The sequence below is a fragment of the Vipera ursinii genome (assembly GCF_947247035.1).
Source record: "Vipera ursinii genome assembly, chromosome: 9".
Taxonomy (NCBI): Eukaryota; Metazoa; Chordata; class Lepidosauria; order Squamata; family Viperidae; genus Vipera; species Vipera ursinii.
This window is the reverse complement of record NC_139523.1, coordinates 752,968-772,910: the sequence shown is the minus strand read 5'-3', so window position 1 is coordinate 772,910 and position 19,943 is coordinate 752,968. Positions and strand designations below refer to the sequence as shown.

Sequence of the window (19,943 nt, the reverse complement as noted above, 5' to 3'; positions counted from 1 at the left end):
TCTCGGACGGGCCATTAATTTCAGACATACACCCGACTTGGTCAGCTGTGACAATGATTTCTAGCCATGGAGTCCTCCACTTTTTTATTACAGGTAGTCTTTGACTTAACAACCATTTGTTTGACTTAACAATCACCATTTGAAGTTACAACAGCACTGGAAAAAGTGACATGCCAGTTTTTCACACACAAGACCATTGCAGTGGTCATGTGACCAAAATTTTATTTTATTTTTTTAATTTATTTTAATTCCATTTATATCCCGCCCTTCTCCGAAGACTCAGGGCGGCTTACAAGCTTAGCAGTAGCCTTCATTCTATGTGTATGCCTGCTTATTAGGGCTTTCACACACCCCCAAGCGGCATTATTACAAAGTCAGCTTAATTGCCCACAACAATCTGGGTCCTCATTTTACCAATCTGGATGCTGGACAGCTAACTCGTGTTTAACAGAATAGCAGGGACCTTGGAGGTCTTCTACTCCAACCCCAGGCTCAAGCAGGAAACCCTATCTATTGTGTAGTGGGTTCTGGACCGCATGGAAGACAGCAGGCAGATGAGTACAGCAACAGCTCTTTATTGTGGGTAGGACTGTACTGAACAAAGGGGGTTACATGTACCCTTTATATACCTTGCCAGGTACGCTCTTGGCCAATCCCTTCATCTGAAAATCCCACTGAAAGCTAACCAGCCAATCCGGTAAAGGTACAGCGCCACCTGGTGGTATTTGCTGAGCTGCTGCTTAAACCCCATACATAACACCCCTTCCCCCTTAAAAGAATATACAATATATTCAATACAACATCATACACAATATTTCGCTGCAGTTACAATGGTTAATGGCAAACCACGACTTGACTCTAGGCCCTGTCCCCCTCAAGATTGTACATAGTCTGCAAGATAGGCAGGTGGCCTGTTAGCCCTGGATGACCATCTCAGAGTTTGCCATTTGTCCGGGTCAGCAGAGTTGGTGGTTGAGTCCTGGCTCAGTGTTCCTGGTTGACCCCTCCCAGAGTCAGCCCTAGCAAACATGCTGTCGTGATGGTCCTGGGCCTGTTGTATGGACCGGCTCTCCTCCAGTTGTTGGGGTTGATCGATCTGTGACCTTTCAGGAACCCGCTTCCTGATTTGGTCTATGTGTCGTCTGATCTGACGGTCCCCCTCCACCCCTACAATGTAGGACAAGGACCCAGTTCTGTCAACCACCACACCTGGAATCCATGCATGACCCGGCCCGTAGTTCCTTGCCCAAACCAAGTCATTGGTGTGAAGTTCTCTAAAGAGCTTGGGTTGCTCAGTCTCTGCAGCCACTCTGTTGGGGTGTAGCCTGTCCAATTTGGTGATGAGGTGCCTGCCCCAACGAAGTTCCGCTGGGCTCTTCCCCGTGGCTGTGCAAGGTGTGTTGTGTTGTGCTAACAGGAATTGTGCCAACCTTTGATGCCAGTCGCCACTGATGATGCGCCTCAATGCATCCTTGGTTGTTCGTACCATGCGTTCTGCTAATCCGTTGGTCGATGGGTGGAAAGGCGCAGCTGTGATATGCCTAATCAAGTTGGCCCTGATGAATGCCTGGAATTCAGCAGAGGTGAATTGAGGCCCATTGTCTGAGACCAATACGTCAGGGAGGCCATGTGTGGCAAAGACCCCCTCAGCTTTTGGATAGTTTTGGCCGTAGTCATGCTATTGCCTGGTATCACCTCTAGCCATTTGGAATGGCTGTCTACCACCACTAGAAACAGCTGTCCTTGGAAAGGACCAGCATAATCAATGTGGACTCTGGACCAGGGGGGGTGTGTAGCCTCCCATTTGTGTACAGGTGCATCGGGCATCTCCAGTCTGGACCTTTGGCAGTCATAGCAACTATTAACCTGTTCCTCTATGGCCTTATCTAGACCTGGCCACCACAGGTAGCTCCTAGCTAAAGCTTTCATCCAGACTATTCCCAGGTGTCCTTTGTGTAGTGACTTTATGACTTTGTTCCTCAGTGTCTCGGGAATAATGACCCTACTCCCCCACAAAAGGCATCCCTTGTGGGCAGATAACTCATGCTTCCTATTGAAGTAAGCCTGGAATTCCGGGCCTGGACTCTTTTCTTGCCACCCTGTGACTACCCAAGACTGAACTCTGGTCAGGATTCTGTCTGCTGTTGTTTGAGTGGCTATGTCTTTTGCCTGTAAGGGGCACTCGGGTAGGTCCTGGATGGTCAGTATTTGGGCTGCAGGTGCCGGATCAGGTTCTGAATTTGCTAGGGGTAACCTGCTTAACCCGTCTGTGTGGCCCATATCTTTACCTGGTTTGTGAACCAGTTTGTAAGTGTATGCAGATAGGAATATGGACCACCTGAGCATCCTAGGTGACAGAATTTGAGGGGTTTGTTTGTCTGTTGTGAACAACGCCAATAAAGGCTTATGATCTGTGAATATGGTGAAATCCCTGCCATAGAGGTAGTCATGGAATTTTTTGACCCTGGCCACTATAGCCAGGGCTTCCTTGTCAATCTGGGCGTAATTCCTTTCTGCCCCTGACAATGTACGGGAGTAGTATGCAATGGGCACCTGTTCCCCGTTCACTGTGGCTCAGTACTGCGCCCACTCCATAGGGAGATGCATCGCAAACGATGCAAATGGGCTTTGACTCTATTTATTTATTTATTTATTTATTTTATTATATTTATATAATAAATGAAATGGGTGACAGTGGAATTATTAGACAGTAATTCCTTTAGGTTTTTAAAACTTTTGTCGTGGACCTTGGTCCAGTTCCATGCAGCTTGCTTGTCTAGGAGCCTGTGCAGAGGCTCAGCTATGGCTGCTTTGTGTGGGAGGCTCAGGCCAGACCACCCACCGACCCAGCAGCAGCTCTGGAGGATCAGTCCACCATGAGAGCGCTGACGGGGCGCCCGTCTCTGTAAGTTTCCCAATTTAGAAGAGAGGCTTTGCGACCAGATCGTTTTCGGTCTAAGCGAGCAGCGGCTGCGACAGAAATTGCTTGTGAAGCCTACAATGAGCCTGCAAGAGGTTCTGGATGAGGTCCTGGCATACGAGGTGGCCTGTCACATGGCCGCTATAAAGTCGGCCGTCGGTTCGCCAGGTAACTGGATCCGCTGGATGAACCAGAAGCGCCAGAACATTTCAGACCTCCGTGGCATGAAGTGCCTGTTTAGTTTGGCCGTGAGATCGCTGTAGGGAACAGTTCCGATAGCTGTCGGTGAGCACAACCCGATGGCTATATCGTAAACGGCAGGCCCGCTGATGCACACCAGGGCCACCGCTTTCAAGTGGTCTTCAGTGATCCGGTTGACGAGCAGGTATCCTTCAACCTGGCCCAGATGCGATTCCCAGCGTTCGGGATGGCTGACGTCGAATTCGCGGATCTGACCGAGTTTTGCCATGCTGTGTCCAGTCCTGTGGATGCTGCTTCGGTAGAAGGAAATCAGAGAAAGATACTCTTTTCCTCCGTCCCTAGTGACTTCAGCTAGTGATTTCAGCTCTTGAGTGAAGCAGCATCCCACCTTCGTTGCCATTATTGTGTAGTGGGTTCTGGACTGCATGGAAGACAGCAGGCAGATGAGTACAGCAACAGCTCTTTATTGTGGGTAGGACTGTACTGAGCAAAGGGGGTTACCTGTACCCCTTATATACCTTGCCAGGTACGCTCTCGGCCAATCCCTTCATCTGAATCTCCCGCCGAAAGCTAACCAGCCAATCCAGTAATGGTACAGCGCCACCTGGTGGTATTTGCTGACCTGCTGCTTAAACCCCATACATAACACTATCATTCCAGACAAATGGTTGTCCAATCTCTTAAAAATTTCCAGTGTTGGAAGCCCCACAACTTCTGGAAGCAAGTCATTCCATTGGTTTATTGTTCTGACTATAAGGAAATTTCTCCTTAGTTCCAGGTTGCTTCTCTCCTTGGTAAGTTTCCATCCATTGTTTCTTGTTCTGCCTTCAAGTGCTTTGGAGAATAGATTGACCCCCTTTTCTTTGTGGCAACTCCTGAGATATTGGAACACTGCTATCATGTCACCTCTTCATTAAACTAGACCAGGGGTTGGCAACCTGAAAAAGCAAAAGAGCCACTGGGAACCGGTTCCATCACACATAAAAAAGGTGGGAGCCACGCGCGTGTATCCACGCACGTGTATGCGCATAAAACAAAACATTTTGCGCATTCGTAAAACGTTTTGTTTTTTGCGCGTGCGCATGCGTGGATACACGCGCGCGGTTCCACTTTTTTTTATGTGGACGCATCTGCACGCCAGCGGCGACGGGTCTCCGTGGTGACGGGCGCTGGGTTGCGGTACCGCCTTCAGCCCGGGCGTCGCCAGAGCCACCCCTGGGACCTCCAAACTGCCGCCTGAACACCCATTTGGAGACCTGTTGGTGCCGGTTCCACTTTTTTTTATGTGGACGCATCTGCACGCCAGCGGCGACGGGTCTCCGTGGTGACGGGCGCTGGGTTGCGGCACCGACTTCAGCCCGGGCACCGCCAGAGCCACCCCTGGGACCTCCAAACTGCCGCCTGAACACCCGTTTGGAGACCTGTTGGTGCCGGTGCAGAAAGTTGTTGCGTGCTGCGGCAGCTTTCTAAACCGGCACCAGCAGGTCTCCAAACCGCACCTCTGCCCGGCACCTCTGCCCGAACACCAGCAGGTCTCCAAATGGGTGTGCGCGCGCACCTCCGCCCAAACACCCATTTGGAGACCTGCTGGTGCTGGTTTAGAAAGTTGCTGTGAGCCGCGGCAGCTTTCCAAACTGGCACCAGCAGGTCTCCAAACGGGTACCGCCGCTGCCCGTTCCGAGAGGTGCGCGCGCAGCTCTCCAAACCTTTGGAGTGGTGCGCGTGCACCTCCTCCCATTCGGAGTGGTGCACGCGCACCTCCGCCCGTTCGGAGAGGTGTGCGCGCACCGGGCGACTGGGAGCCGCAGGAGATGGCTCAAAGAGCCGCATGCGGCTCCGGAGCTGCGGGTTGCCGACCCGTGAACTAGACATACCCAATACCTGCAACCATTCTTCATATCTTTTAGCCTTCAGTCCCCTAATCATCTTTGTTGCTGTTCTCTGCACTTTTTTTTTTGAGTCTCAACACCTGTTATTGTCAACTGTCTGGCTAGTGCAGGGGTCAGCAACCTGAAACAGTGAAAGAGCCACTTGGAACCAGTTCCCTCACAAAAGGAAAAACTGGGAGCCACAAAAAATGTGTGCACATGCGTGTACATGTGCGCATGCGCAGAACAGGGTTTGACTGAAGAGTGGAGCCAATGCGAGATATGCACCTACCCTGCATATTTGAATTGATTGGTTGAACTTTTTTAGTCCCACTTTTTTTTTTGGACTGTACATGGCAGAGGACTGGGAGCCGCAAGAGATGGCTGAAAGAGCTGCATGCGGCTCCGGAGCCGCGGGTTGCAGACCTGTGGGCTAGTGAATTCAACACTGAAGACACTTTATGGCTTTGAGGTGCCATAAAAGATAAACTTTATTGAATACGCATCTCAGTACTGAAGAAGCAAAATCAACTCTTAAGTTTTCTGTGCAAAAATCTGGTTAGTTAACAATAGCTTTTGATAACTTCTACCCATCAAGTGTTCACATTGCCCAATCACATTTCTTTGGGTTGTTATGAGAGCGGTCCATTTCTTTTGTGACCTTGGTTCTCACAATCTATAGACGGCTTCTTAAAAATCCTGTTTCTTTCCCTAGCTTCCTCTCCTCCCTGTTTCTATGGCAAGTTGAGTAGTGACAGAGGTTAACAAGTATCTTAGCAATTCAGTCTTGACATGCTGGTCCCCTGGAAAAAAAGCATAGGGAAATGATAAGTACAGTTATCCAACCATTCACTCATCTTCCTTTTGGATGTTGCGGGTATTTCTCATGAAACTTTCATATTAATCGATCAGCCTTAACATCTTGGGCTCTCACCCACCCAGCATTAGCTAAGGCAACCTAAAACACTCAAAGAGCCACTTGGACCTGTTTCCCACTGAAAAGACTGGGAGCCGTAAAACCCTTTTGACATCTAAAATGAAGATAACACTGTATGTATTGTTTTTTTACCTTTATGCTATGTATAAAAAAACTATAGTGTGCTGCATTTATGAAATCAATGAACTGCTACAAAGAAAAACTTTTTTTATTTCCGCATGTAACAAAAGCATTTTGAACTCCAAAAAAAAAAAAGACGCAGGGTCAAAGGTTACTTTCAAATAAAACACTCAAATGTCTATTTGAGTCCTCCTTGTATTTATGAAATAAAAAGTCAATGCAAACTACAAAAGCTACAAACAGAAAAATAGAAAAGAAAAAAATTGCCAGGGGAGGGAAGAAAAAGATAGGAGAAAGAGGTGAAAAAAACCCTTTCTCCTTCATCCCAACAGGTAAAAACAATTTTAGTAGCTTATCTGCCATCTTTAAATACAGCATAATTATCCCCATAACTCACCTCTTAATTAAAAAAACATCAAAATATTTCATTAAATGTTCTTTACTAAAAGTCCAGTAAGGACAACCACATATATTCATGTTCTCTCTTTCCCTCTCCCTCTGTCTCCCTCCCTCTCTTTCTGCCCTTGGCCTGCCAGTCCTCTTCCCCCACTCTGTATTTGTTTTGTGGCTTTATGACTTTGAGGTGTCATAAAAAATAAACTTTATTGAATACACATCTCGGTACTGAAGAAGCAAAATCAACTCTAAATTACCCGTGTGTTAATCTGGTTAGCTAACAATAGCTTTCCATAACAGCTACCCACCAAGTGTTCACATTGCCCAATCACACTTCTTTGGTTTTTTTATGAGAACAGTCCATTTCTCCATCAGACACCTGCTTTTCTGACCTTGGTTCTCTTGATCTGTAGATGGTGTCTTAAAAATCCTGTTTCTTTCCCAAACTTCCCCTCCCCCCCCCGATTCTGTGGCAAGTTGAATAGCGACAGAGATTAGCTAGCAATTTAGCAATTCCAGGAATTGATAATTATATATCATGGTGACTGAAACTGGATACAATATTTCAAGTGTGGTCTTAACAGTGCATTATAAAGTGGTATTAACACTTCATATGATCTTGATTCCATCCCTCTATTAATATAGCCATATAGGGTTTTAAAGGTGATAACCAGCACCTTGAATTGTACCCAGAAGCAAATTGACAGCCAATGCAGCTCCTGCAGAAGAGGTAACACACCTGGGCCTGCACAAAACCATGCCGGCTGCAGCATTCTGGACCAATTGGAGCCTCTGGGTACTTTCAAGGCACCCCCATGTAGAGTGCATTACAGTAGTCAAGACGGGAGATAACTAGGATGTTAAAGGAATGTTAAAGCTGTTCCCATTAAAACATTCCTCCTTAAACTTGTATTCTGCAGATGAATTCCAGGAATTCAACATCTTGGAGTACCAATACAACTGGAGATGCTTGGTTGGAAAAGACTGCACTAACCCCTTGCAATAAAAGCAAACACAATTTTATTTCAACATAATCATTATCTGACTGATTGCCTGGCAGGTTTACTAACTGATGCCATGTAAGGATTAATGCTGCCTGTCCAACTTTAATAAAAACCCATGATCCAAATATACTGCTGGTGTTCCTGCTTGCAGGCATGCCTTTTTTGGTTCTTCCTCATAAGCACAGAGTTGCTGATGTTGCTGAATTTTGTGTAGGACCTACCAGGATTGTGATGGGCAGGTGGTTCACGAAAAGAGGTGATAAAACCTATTCTGGGAAAAACCACAGGAGAACCGAAGTTGTAGGTAGCAGGAAAGCTGGTGTGAAGCCACTGCGGGCTTGCCACTAACTGGGAGGGGGGAGGGGTCATGGGTGCAACCAGAGTGATGGCAGTGGCTGGAGGCAGCGGCTGGAGGCAGTGGCAGCAACAGCCCTCCCACCTGTACTTGTATGATGACTGGGGGATGTTTGGAGCACAGCTGGGAGATGATGTTCTGAACCAGCCCTCTTCTGGCCTTGTAGTAAGGCAAACCCCTATTCAGATAGAAGAGACTGGAGAGTGTCCAAGGCTAAAAGGCGTCTGCCAAGTTTAATTACTCAATTAACAAAAACACTAGAGCTTGTCTCCTCAAGCGGAAGAGTTGCTTTCAGCAACCGGCCCCTCCCCAAACACTCCTTTTATTGAGAGCTCAGGGCGTGGTCTCCCTGTGCCTCCTCCCGAGGAGTCCCACAGCCTTTCTTTGTTTGTTCCTGCTCGACTGCCTCCTGCGTCGGGCGTCCTTGAACAGGGCCAGCTGTGGGTCATCATCCTCCGCACTATCGGGCTCACGCAGCTGAGAAGAGGTCCCCGGCTGAGGGCTCTGCAAAGCCTCCAAACCATCATCAGCCAGTTCGTCTCCCTCCTCCCCCTCATCTGAGTCATCCGATACATCGGAGCCGGCTGTCGGACCCACAGGCTGGCCCTGAGTCACAACACTATCCCGCACCGCAGGGCCCTTCCCCCGGGTCTGCCGATCCGGATGCGGTCGGGATGGGAACTGTTCGTGAAAAGCAGTCACCAACGCAGGGGCATGAACGGCGGTCGCGTCTTCCCATGTGAAGTCCTCCGGCCCGTACCCTTTCCACTCGATCAGGTACTGGAAGCGACCTTTCAGCCAGCGGGAATCCCTGATGCTGGCGACCTCGTACTCGGGGGTGCTGTCGCCATCACGAGGTCCTGATGGGGGAGGTTCCGCTTGGCGAAGTGGACAAGCCGGTTGTTCGGGGACCAACAAGGACCGATGGAAGACGGGGTGCACGCGCAGGGAACGTGGCAGAGTTAAACGATAGGCGACCGGGTTGATGACGATGACCTTCTCGGTACCCCCGTCGGTCTGAGGATGATGCGCGGACGAGAGGCAAACCTTAATGTCCAACGCCCGCATCAACTCCTGCCAGAAGCGGGCTGTAAACTGGGCCCCCCTATCGGAGACGACCCTATCGGGAAGGCCGTGCAGCCGGAACACCTGTTGGATGAACATGCGACTAGTGGCGCGAGCTGACGGTAAGCCGCGACAGGGGATGAAGTGCGCCATCTTGGTCAACATGTCCACCACCACAAACACTGTCGTGAAGCCGGAGGATGGGGGTAGATCCGTCAGAAAGTCCATGGACACAGCCCCCCAGGGTCTCTTGGGCATTGGCAAAGGCTGCAGTAAACCAGGCGGGGCCCCTGTCGCTGACTTGGCCTGCCTGCATGGGACGCAGGAGGTGACATAAGACTGGACATCGTGTCGGACTCGGGGCCACCAGAAGGTACGGGAGACCAGGTTCAGAGTCTTGAACAGGCCAAAATGCCCCGCAGCCGGGTTATCATGACACTGGCTGAGGACGAGTCCCCTGAGTGGCCCTCCTGGAACATAGAGCCGGTCACGATAATACAGGAGTCCATCCGTGACCGACCAAGGCGAATCTGGCCCCACCTCTTCCTTCCGCTGAGCCACCCACGCCTCCTGCTGCTGCGCCTCCCGGATCCGAGCCCGTATATCCACCGGCTCCCGCACCGCAGCAAAAGACTCGACGGGGATCACTGTCCTGGGCGGAAGCTTGTCTTCCACTCGGGTGTACTCGGGCTTCCTGGACAGAGCATCCACTCTCTGGTTGTGCCCGCTTGGTATGTACCGCACCCGGAAGTCAAACCTCGCAAAGAAGAGGGACCACCGGATCTGGCGTTGGTTCAAATTCCGAGCGGTCTGCAGGCTTTCCAGATTCTTGTGGTCCGTCCGGACCTCGATTTGATGCCACGCCCCCTCCAGATGATGCCTCCAAGCCTCGAACGCCGCCTTGATGGCCAGCAGCTCCTTCTCCCAGATGGTATAGTTGCGCTCCAAGGGGTTCAATTTCCGAGAGTGATACGCGCAAGGGAAAAGGGTACCGTTGGGCGTCGCTGCCTGGAGTAACACGGCCCCAATGGCAATGTCGGAGGCGTCCGCCTCCACGACAAACGGCCGTTGCGGGTCAGGATGCTTCAAGATGGGCTCCTTCATGAAGGCGTCCTTCAAAGCTTGGAACGCCTGTTGTTCGGGGGCGTTCCACTGGAACCGAGTCTTCTTCTGCAGGAGCCGGGTAAGGGGGGCTGTCAAGGCAGCAAAGCCAGGGATGAATGTTCGATAATAGTTGGCAAATCCAAGAAGTCGCTGAACATCCTTCACGCGACGCGGGGGTTGCCAACTCTGCAATGACTCAACTTTACTCGGTTCCATGGCGATGCCCTCAGGAGAAATGCGGTGACCCAAGAAATCGATGGTCACCTGGTAGAACTGGCACTTCTCCAACTTGGCAAACAGCCGATGTTTCCGGAGGCGCTGCAGGACCTGACGGAGATGCTGATGATGCGCTTCACGCGACGGGGAGTAAATCAGGATGTCGTCCAGGTAAATCACGACAAACTGGTCCAACAGATCTCGAAAGATGTCGTTCATAAAATGCTGAAACACAGCGGGGGCGTTGGTCAGGCCAAACGGCATCACCGTGTACTCGAAATGTCCATAGCGAGTACCAAACGCCGTCCTCCACTCATCACCCGGCCGAACCCTGACGAGGTTGTAAGCTCCACGCAGGTCCAGTTTCGTGAAGATCTTAGCCTCCCGGAGTCGGTCCAAGAGCTCGGGGATGAGGGGCAGCGGGTAGCGGTTACGCACCGTGATGGCGTTGAGTTTCCGGTAGTCACAGCAGAGCCGTAACTCGCCCGACTTCTTTTTGACGAAGAGCACGGGCGCAGACACTGGCGAGGACGAGGGCCGGATGAAACCACGAGCCAAATTCTTTGTCAGGAAGTCCCGCAATGCAGCCAACTCGGGCTCTGACATGGAATACAAACGCCCCACTGGGAGAGGCGCATCAGGAACTAGATCAATGGAACAGTCATAGGGCCTGTGCGGGGGTAATTGGTCCGCCTCTGACTCGCTGAACACATCAGCAAAGTCGGACAGTTCGGGAGGCAAGGAAACCCCTGAGGAACCCTCCACCTGGCCGGCACAGATATGGCGGGTGTGGTCCACGCACTGCAAACTTGGGAAGGTGACCAAGTTCTGAGACCAATAGATCTGTGGATCATGCGCCCGGAGCCACGCCAGTCCCAGGACCACGGGGAAGTGCAGATCCGAAGTGATGTAGAACTGAATGGCCTCCACATGGGAACTGATGGCCATACACACTGGTTGCGTGGCGGCCGTAATAGGCCCGGACAGGAGCACTCGACCATCAATAGTCTCCACTAGCATGGGCGGATCCACCGGACACTGGGGAACAGCCCATTTGGCCACGAAGGCCGAGTCCATAAAGTTAGTGGTAGCCCCAGAGTCAATTAAGGCATGGACCGGAATCCCCTCTGGCTTGCCAGGAAGGATCAGTCGTGCCTCCAAAATCAAATGCCGTGGAGGTTCACAGGCACCGTCGGAATGACGTCACTCGGCGTGGTCGTGGTGGGTCGTCCGATCTATCACACCGTCTAGATCGGGCTCGGGCCGTTTCCCGACAGCAAAGCAGGGGACTTTCTCGGGTCCGGCTTGGTCACTGATGCCCGCTGACGCTTCTTTGGACAAGAAGCAGCCAAATGTCCAGGGTCCCCACAGTAAAAACACAACCCCTCCGATCGTCGCCTGTCCATTTCCGTCACCGATAGACGGGACCTGGCGGCACCCAGCTCCATTGGCTCCTCCCTCTGGACTGGGGGCACACGCTCAACAGGAGCGGCAGGGGTCTGTGGGGTGGCACGGCGACTCTTTCGCTGCTGCAGCCGGGCATCGATCCGCAGACAAAGATGGATCAGCCCATTCAGGTCTGAGGGAATGTCCACGCGGGCCAGCTCATCCAACATCTCCTCTGACAAGCCATCCTGAAAGGCATCCACGAGCGCAGCCTCATTCCAGGCGGAATCCTGGCTAAGCAGCCGTAAATCGCTGATATAGGCCTGTAGGGGGCGCTGACCCTGCCTCAAAGCTTTCAGACGTCAGGTGGCAGTCTGCGCCTTAATCGGGTCCTCGTACATGAGGCGCATGTGGTCACAAAACCCCCCAAAGTTATCCAACAAAGGGCTAGGCTGTGCCAACAGAGGCGTGCCCCAACGAGCTGCATCTCCCGACAGAAGGCTCAACACGAATCCCACCTTATCTCGGTCAGTGGGGAAATCAGCTGCTCTCACGCTGATAAAAAGCTGGCATTGTCCCAGGAAGGCAGGAAATAGTTCTGGATTGCCAGCAAATTTATCCGGTTGCTTTCAGCAACCAGCCCCTCCCCAAACACTCCTTTTATTGAGAGCTCAGGGCGTGGTCTCCCTGTGCCTCCTCCCGAGGAGTCCCACAGCCTTTCTTTGTTTGTTCCTGCTCGACTTCCTCCTGCGTCGGCGTCCTTGAACAGGGCCAGCTGTGGGTCATCATCCTCCGCACTATCGGGCTCACGCAGCTGAGAAGAGGTCCCCGGCTGAGGGCTCTGCAAAGCCTCCAAACCATCATCAGCCGGTTCGTCTCCCTCCTCCCCCTCATCTGAGTCATCCGATACATCGGAGCCGGCTGTCGGACCCACAGGCTGGCCCTGAGTCACAACAGGTGATTATGGTCGGACAGCTGGGGGCTGGCTGCTGCCAGGCCATCATACCAGAGAATGGCTGCTGGTCGAACTTCTGGGTTTGCCTGCCCCCACCCACCTAACCAGCATCCAGAATGACGATCGTGAGCAACCAACTCACAGCAGCAGTCCTCTGCCCTCAGCGGAGTACCGAACAGATGATCAGCACAGAGAAATGGCGAGGAATTTAAAACCAGCCCTCGCCCTGCTGCCTTGCTGCCATGGACTAGAGCCCAAACCAGGCTGATTGCTGAGGGCAGAGGACTGCTGTTGTGAGCTAGGTGCTCACGATCGTCATTCTGGATGCTGGTTATACGGGTGGGGGCGGGCCTGGTGGGATCTGTCTATTTAGTGCACTGGGAGATAGTTGCTCCCAGCGCTTTGTTTGCATTTCCTTTGAGCTCGCAAGCCAGAGTGTACCTAAATAAACCAGGTTTACTTTGAACCCAAAATCCTGTTTTCTGTTGGGCTCAGGTCTGTGGTTGGGACCTCTGACAGAAAGTTAGCGCTCCGTTCTTTCCTGTCCCTATCTGTATCCCCTGGTGTTTCCTGACTGTGATCCGAACAGGTACAGGGGGATGGTTGAGGGCATAGAGGCGATGGTGGACGTAGGAGAGGTGGGAGAGCCAGCTGTGGCTGGGAGGCTGTGGACAGCGACATGCTGCTGGTGGTATTTTTTTTAATTTTAATCCCATTTATATCCTGCCCTTCTCCAAAGACTTAGGGCGGCTTACAATTTAAAGCACAAATCAATGTGCTTAGCAATTGCCTGCTTATTAGGGCTTTCACCCCCTCCCCCAAGTGGCATTATTACAAAGTCAGCTTATTGCCCCCAACAATCTGGGTCCTCATTTTACCTACCTCGGAAGGATGAAAGGCTGAGTCAACCTTGAGCCTGGTGGGATGCGAACCTGCACTAATTGCAGGCAGCTGGTGTTACTTAAGGAGGCATTAGCCCACTGCTCCACCAAGGCTCTTATGGCTGAAGGTATATGAGGCCAGGTCAGAAGAGCCAGCTATCGATGCACGGTCGGGCCCTGAGACGGTGCAGGAGGCAGGAGCCTCAGGAGAGTGGTGGCATAGCTCAGCTGTGACTGGTCTTGTGGCCCACCAACCGCAAATGCCAGGTGTTCCGGGTCCCCTGTTGACAGAGTGGCAAGAGAGGCAATTAACCAATGAGGATGAAGGGGAGTGGAGCTATTCCATGGCGCTGTGACGCCACATGATGAATGTGCTGCAGGGGAGATTCGGAGAGACTGGGTTCCAGGATCCCCCTGCGTGGCTGCATCGGGAGGCTGGAGCTGAGATGGCAGCCTGGCAATGAACAGGACCCCAGACATCGCAGACCCGGTTCCGGTTGGCTAGCCTGAAACTTAAATTGGACGCCGGTCCCAGTCGCGTATCCAACGCTCTGCAGGTGGTGGTGTTGTTAGTTGCAAAGTCGTGTCCGACCCATCGCGACCCTATGGACAATGTTCCTCCAGGCCTTCCTGTCCTCTACCATCTTCTGGAGTCCATCTAGGCTCACGCCTACTGCTTCAGTGCCTATTGCCCTCAATCTTTCCCAGCATTAGGCTCTTCTCCAGTGAGTCCTTCCTTCTCCTTAGGTGGCCAAAGTATTTGAGTTTTAGCTTCAGGATCTGGCCTTCTAAAGAGCAGTCAGGGTTGATCTCCTCTAGGACTGACCGGTTTGATCGCCTTGCAGTCCAAGGAACTCGCAGGAGTCTTCTCCAGCACCATAGTTCAAAGGCTTCAATTCTTTGGCGCTCAGCCTTTCTTATGGTCCAGCTTTCACTGCCATACATTGCAACTGGGAAGAACATAGCCTTGACTATACGCACTTTTGTTGACAGGGTGATGTCTCTGCTTTTTAGTGTGCTGTCTAGATTTGCCATGGCTTTCCTCCCAAGGAGCAAGCGTCTTTTAATTTCTTGGCTACAGTCCCCATCTGCAGTGATCTTGGAGCCCAGGAAAATAAAATCTGTCACTACCTCCATTTGTTCCCCATCTATTTGCCAGGAATTGAGAGGGCCAGATGCCATGATCTTAGTTTTCTTAATGTTTACTTTCAACCCAAGTTTTGCACTCTCCTTCTTCACCCGCAACAAGAGGCTCTTTAGTTCTTCTTCACTTTCTGCCATTAGAGTGGTATCATCTGCATATCTTAGGTTGTTGATGTTTCTTCCGGCAATCTTAATTCCAACTTTTGATTCATCTAGCCCTGCCTTTCTCATGATGTGCTCTGCATATAAGTTAAATAGGCAAGGCGACAGTATACAGCCTTGCCGGACTCCTTTCCCAATTTTGAACCAATCAGTGGTTCCGTGTCCAGTTCTCACTGTTGCTTCTTGGCCCGCATATAGATTTCTCAAGAGACAAATAAGATGGTCTGGTATGCCCATCTCTTTAAGGACTTGCCAGAGTTTGTTATGATCCACACAATCAAAGGCTTTAGCATAGTCAATGAAGCAGAAATAGATGTTTTTCTAGAACTCTCTAGCTTTCTCCACGATCCAGCATATGTTAGCAATTTGATCTCTAGTTCCTCTGCCTCTTCGAAATCCTGCCTGTACTTCTGGTAGTTCTCGATCCACATACTGCTGGAGTCTAGCTTGTAGAATTTTAAGCATAACTTTACTAGCATGAGAAATGAGTGCAATGGTGCAATCGTTTGAACATTCTTTGGCACTGCCTTTCTTTGGAATTGGAATGTAAACTGATCTTTTCCAATCCTGTGGCCACTGTTGAGTTTTCCAAATTTGCTGGCAAATTGAGTGTAGCACTTTTACTGCATTGTCTTTTAAGATTTTGAATAGCTCAGCTGGAATACTGTCACCTCCACTAGCTTTGTTGTTGCTCAGCTTTTCTAAGGCCCACTTCACTTCACATTCTAGGATGTCTGGCTCGAGGTCAGTGACCACCTCATTGTGATTATCAGGGACGTTAAGCTCATTCCTGTATAGTTCTTCTGTGTAATTTTGCCACCTCTTCTTAATCTCTTCTGCCTCTCTTAGGTCCCTGCCATTTTGGTCCTTTATCATGCCCATTTTTGCATGAAACGTTCCTTTCATCTCTCCAATTTTCTTGCAGGTGAGAGCCCCCCAAACAGAGTGCATCCCTGGCTATCTCAGCAGGATGACCACAGACTGCATGAGAAGGAAGTTCAATGCTAGGTCCAAGTGGAGGCCTCACCAGGGGCCCGGTTCTGGCGGCCTGGTCATCAGCTTGGTGGGGTACCAGTGTCAGGGATCAGCGCCCTCAGCAGGCTAGTGATGCCCTGCAGGGTCCTGGATGGCCCATGGGGTTTTGATCCTGGGGGCCCCTTGCAGTCCAAATGGCAGTACTTTGAACTGGTAGCAATCCAATGGGCAGTTGAATGTGGTCTTCTTTATTCATCTCCTTCCTTAATCCTAATGCGGTAATATGCTTCCCTCAGGTCTAGTTTAGTGAAAATCCTTCCTTTCGATAGGTGGGATAGCATATCCTTCATTAGGGGTAGTGGGTACAGATTACATTCACTAATTGTGTTCAAATTTCTGTAATCTATACAACAGCGGAAAGAACCGTCCTTCTCCCTGAGCAGGACCAGGGTGACCACTTTGGGTTTGGCAGGCTCAATAAACCCTCTTTCTAGGTTTCTCTTTCCCACCGATGCTGACTCCTCTCTTTGGGTTGAGGGGATGCTTTTGGGTTTTAAATTTCTAAGTTCCCCCTCTGGGAAGTTGAGTCCTGCTGTCCTCCAATTTCTCCCTGAGCAGAACCGGGGTGGCCACTTTGGGTCTGGCAGGCTCGATAAACGCTCTTTCTAGGTTTTTCTTTATGAATCTTTCCATTTCTGCCATTTCCCTTAGGCTCATGGCATACATCCTGGGTTTGAATTCTATAGCGCAGTCTGTGGGGTGGTGGGAGGGAAGCTCATCTGCCCGTTCCTCACTGAAAACCTCAGCAAGGTCCCTGTATTCCTCCAGTATCTCTGGTAACCCCTTCTCTTTCCCCACTGATGCTGTCTCCTCCCTTCGGGTTGGGGGGATGCTTCGGGGTTTTAAGCTTTTCTGCTCCCCCTTTGGGAAGCTGAGTTTTGCTGTCCTCCAGTTTATCCCAGGGTTCCATTTCTTCAGCCATTCCAGTCCTAAAATCATTGGGCATTCCATGCCTGGGGCCCCTACAAACGTTATGTCTTCCTCATGAGACCCCAGGGATACTTTACCAAAAGTGGCTAGGGTAACTGGTCCCCCCCTGCTATTGACCCATCTAATTGGCTAAAGGAGATTGGTTGTTTTAGTCTCCTTACTGGGATGCTGAGTCTCCCCACCACCTTTGGGCTGATAAGGCAGCGGGTGCAACCAGAGTCTATTAGGGCTTTTATTTTGATGGCTTCAGGCATAGAGGAAGCTAATATAGTCACTGTCTTAAGAATGGGTGGAATGGATTCACTTACCAATGGTTCTCCCTCTGAGCTGTCTTCCGAGGTATCCACCGCCCCTGCAGTGTAGGCCGGAATCCAATCCCAGTTCTTTGCAGGGGTTGTGGACTCTACAGCCTCTGTCCCCTTCATGGAAGATTCTTTTGGGTTGCCTTGGGGCTTCCCTAGTTTCTTGGGGGGTGATGCCTCTGATTTACGCTGGGAGGTTTTTGAGCGGCATTCTGCAGCGTGGTGACCCTCTCTCCCGCATTTGAAACAGCCTGTTGATTTTTTAGCTGTGGACAGTGGGTTTTCCCTCTCGCGTGTTTGTTTGGTTGGCGGCCGGCCCCATGGTTTCCCCCGACGGTGCTTCTTCAGTAGGTCTATTTCCACTTCCTCTGCCAGGACATACCAGGCGTCGAGATGGTGTGGGTTTCCTCGAGGCAGGCAAGCATCATGCAGGTTGTAGTTTAGCCCATCTTTGAAATGGCTAAGGAGGATATCTTCTGGCCAGTTCAGCTTGCTGGCAATGGCTCGGAATTCTTGGATATATTCAGCCACTGCCTGTCTGCCCTGCCTGATTGTTTTGATTCTCTCCTGGGCCTTATGATCAGCCAAAGGATCCTCGAACTGCTGCCTCAAGGATGACATGAATCGGTTGAAATTGTTGAGTTCTTGGGTGTTGGAGTCATGTAGGTTCACCACCCAGTCTGCAGCCGGTCCGTCCAGGGCGAATTGCACAATATGGATGCGGGCTTTGTCACTTTGTCATCCATACTCTTCCATATAGCTGAGGACTTGGGTTAGAAAAAACCCCAAGCGTTGGTGGTTCCCCCTTGAATTTTGTTTCCAGAGGTGGAAGTCTTTGACTGGATCGTTGTCTACATCGCGGGCAGTATTGACCCTCATCCTGGACCCCATCTGGGGTTCTGGGGGGGTACTACTGAGGCAGCAAACCCTGTTCCAGTGGACAGCCCCAGTGTTGCAGGTACAGGATCCCCTCCGTTGTCTCTCCAGTTGTGGTCCCAGGCGCTACTGCGGCTGTGGTGCTCAGCTTTCTCCTCTCTTAGTGAGCTATACCCTGGTCATATCATCTTCCTAACCCTATAAAATTTAATAAAAACTCTTACTTTAAAAAAGGAGAAAAAAGATGGGACCCTACGCCTGTGTATGGATTTTTGCAGCATCAATGGGGTATGTGTAGAAAACATGTACCCTCTGCTGCTGATGAAAGACATGGCTCATCTGGCAAAGGGTAGGGTTTTTACCAAATTGGACTTATGGGAGCCATATTATAGGGTTTGTGTGAAACGGGGGAATGAACGTTTAATTGCCCATTGGAGAGTTATCAATTTTGGGTGATGCCATTCGGGTAACAGGGAGCCCCGCGGTGTTCACAAAACTGAGGTGTTGCATGAGCATTTGTACCGTGGGGTTCTCATGTACCTGGACATCCTGATTTACACAACCAACATGGCGGAACACACTCAACTGGTCCGGCAGGTATTAGACAAACTACTGAAGGTGCACCTATACATGAAGCTTTCCAAGTGTGAGTTTCACCATACCCGACTGGACTATCTCAGGTACTGTATATTGGGTGCAGGCATGGAGATGGACCCTGCCAAAGTCAGGGCTGTACTGGAGTGGCAGACACCACGGACCCACTGTCAGCTGGGATTTGCGAATTTCTATAGACAGTTTATCCCCTCATTCGCAAGAGTGTCTCTGCCTTTGACTAACCTGCTCAGAACTAGACACGCAGCAGGCAAACCACATCCCGTTCAGCCACTGGCATGGATGTTAGACTGCCAAGCTTTTGAGGACCTGAGGGCCCTCTTTGCGAAAGAGCCTGTCCTGAAACACCCCAATCCTGACCAGCCGTTCGTTGTCCAGCGACGTACTGGTTGGAGCAGTTCTGTTACAGATGAACAAATGAGGAACGCTACAGCCCTGTGTGTACTGAAAGCTGACTGAAACTGAGTGGGCTTGGGCGATATGGGAGATATGCTGTATGGTGGGCATTATTGACCTGGGGGAATTTCTTAGAAGGAGCCAAAGAGCCGTTTGAGGTCTGGATGGATCACAAGAACCTAGAGCAGGGCTTTTCAACATTTTCACCCATTGTACCACTTTTAGGATAAGGCAATATCAGTACCACCAGTCGCTCAGCAAGATGTCAAAAACCTGACCCCCCAAAAAAGGAAAAAAAATGATAAAGTACAGTAGTCCTTTGTAGAGATGGAGGTCAAGGATATGAAGGGACCGTGCACAGAAAACTGCCTGCCTTAGTATCCTGATATCCGCATGTCTATGAGCTCATTCCAATTAGCACTGCCAAGGACTGCAGATAAGACTAGATAGATAAGAGAGACTCTGACCTGGCTAGGATGTTCGGATGTTCTGTAAGATTGACTAGGGAGTACACCAATAAACAATGCTTTTGCTGTGCGTTATTTCCTGCTTGTTAAAACTGTATAAATACAATAAACTCTGTGTAGGCAGACAGACATTTTGGGACACCCTGCGATGACTGGTCTCTGAAACCCACAGTCCTCAACTTGCAACAATACGCTTAGTGACTGTTCAGTTACAACAGCACTGAAAAAAGTGACTGATGACCATTTTTCACACTTATGACTGTTGCAGCATCCACAGGGTCATGTGATCACCTTTTGCAACTTTTTGACAAGTCAATGGCCGGGGTGGGGGTCATGCGTGGCCAGCTCATCACTCAGGTTGTGGAGTGCCTGTGGTGGTGGTGGAATCTGTGGGTCTCTGATGGAGGGGGGTGGGACTGGGGTGGGTGCCTTCCTTTCCTCCCTCTCTTCCATTGTCCCTTCCTTCCTTCTTTCCTTGTAGTGGGGTGCCCCAGGGCTCTGTTCTGGGCCCAGTGCTCTTCAACATCTTCATCAACAATTTGGATGGGGGGGAATATATGGGGAACTCTTCAAATTTGCAGATGACACCAAATTGTTATGTACGTATCTATG

The 19,943-nt window shown here is 50.6% G+C and overlaps 1 long non-coding RNA gene across 1 annotated transcript; it reads right to left on the bottom strand.

The window, feature by feature from the left end:
- Positions 1 to 5,462: 5,462 nt before the first annotated feature.
- Positions 5,463 to 13,549, bottom strand: LOC310644856. Its single transcript, XR_014493383.1, has 2 exons — positions 13,410 to 13,549; positions 5,463 to 5,792 (listed from the first exon to the last, which is right to left on the bottom strand). It is a non-coding gene; the product is annotated as an uncharacterized lncRNA (long non-coding RNA).
- Between the last annotated feature and the right edge of the window lie 6,394 nt (positions 13,550 to 19,943).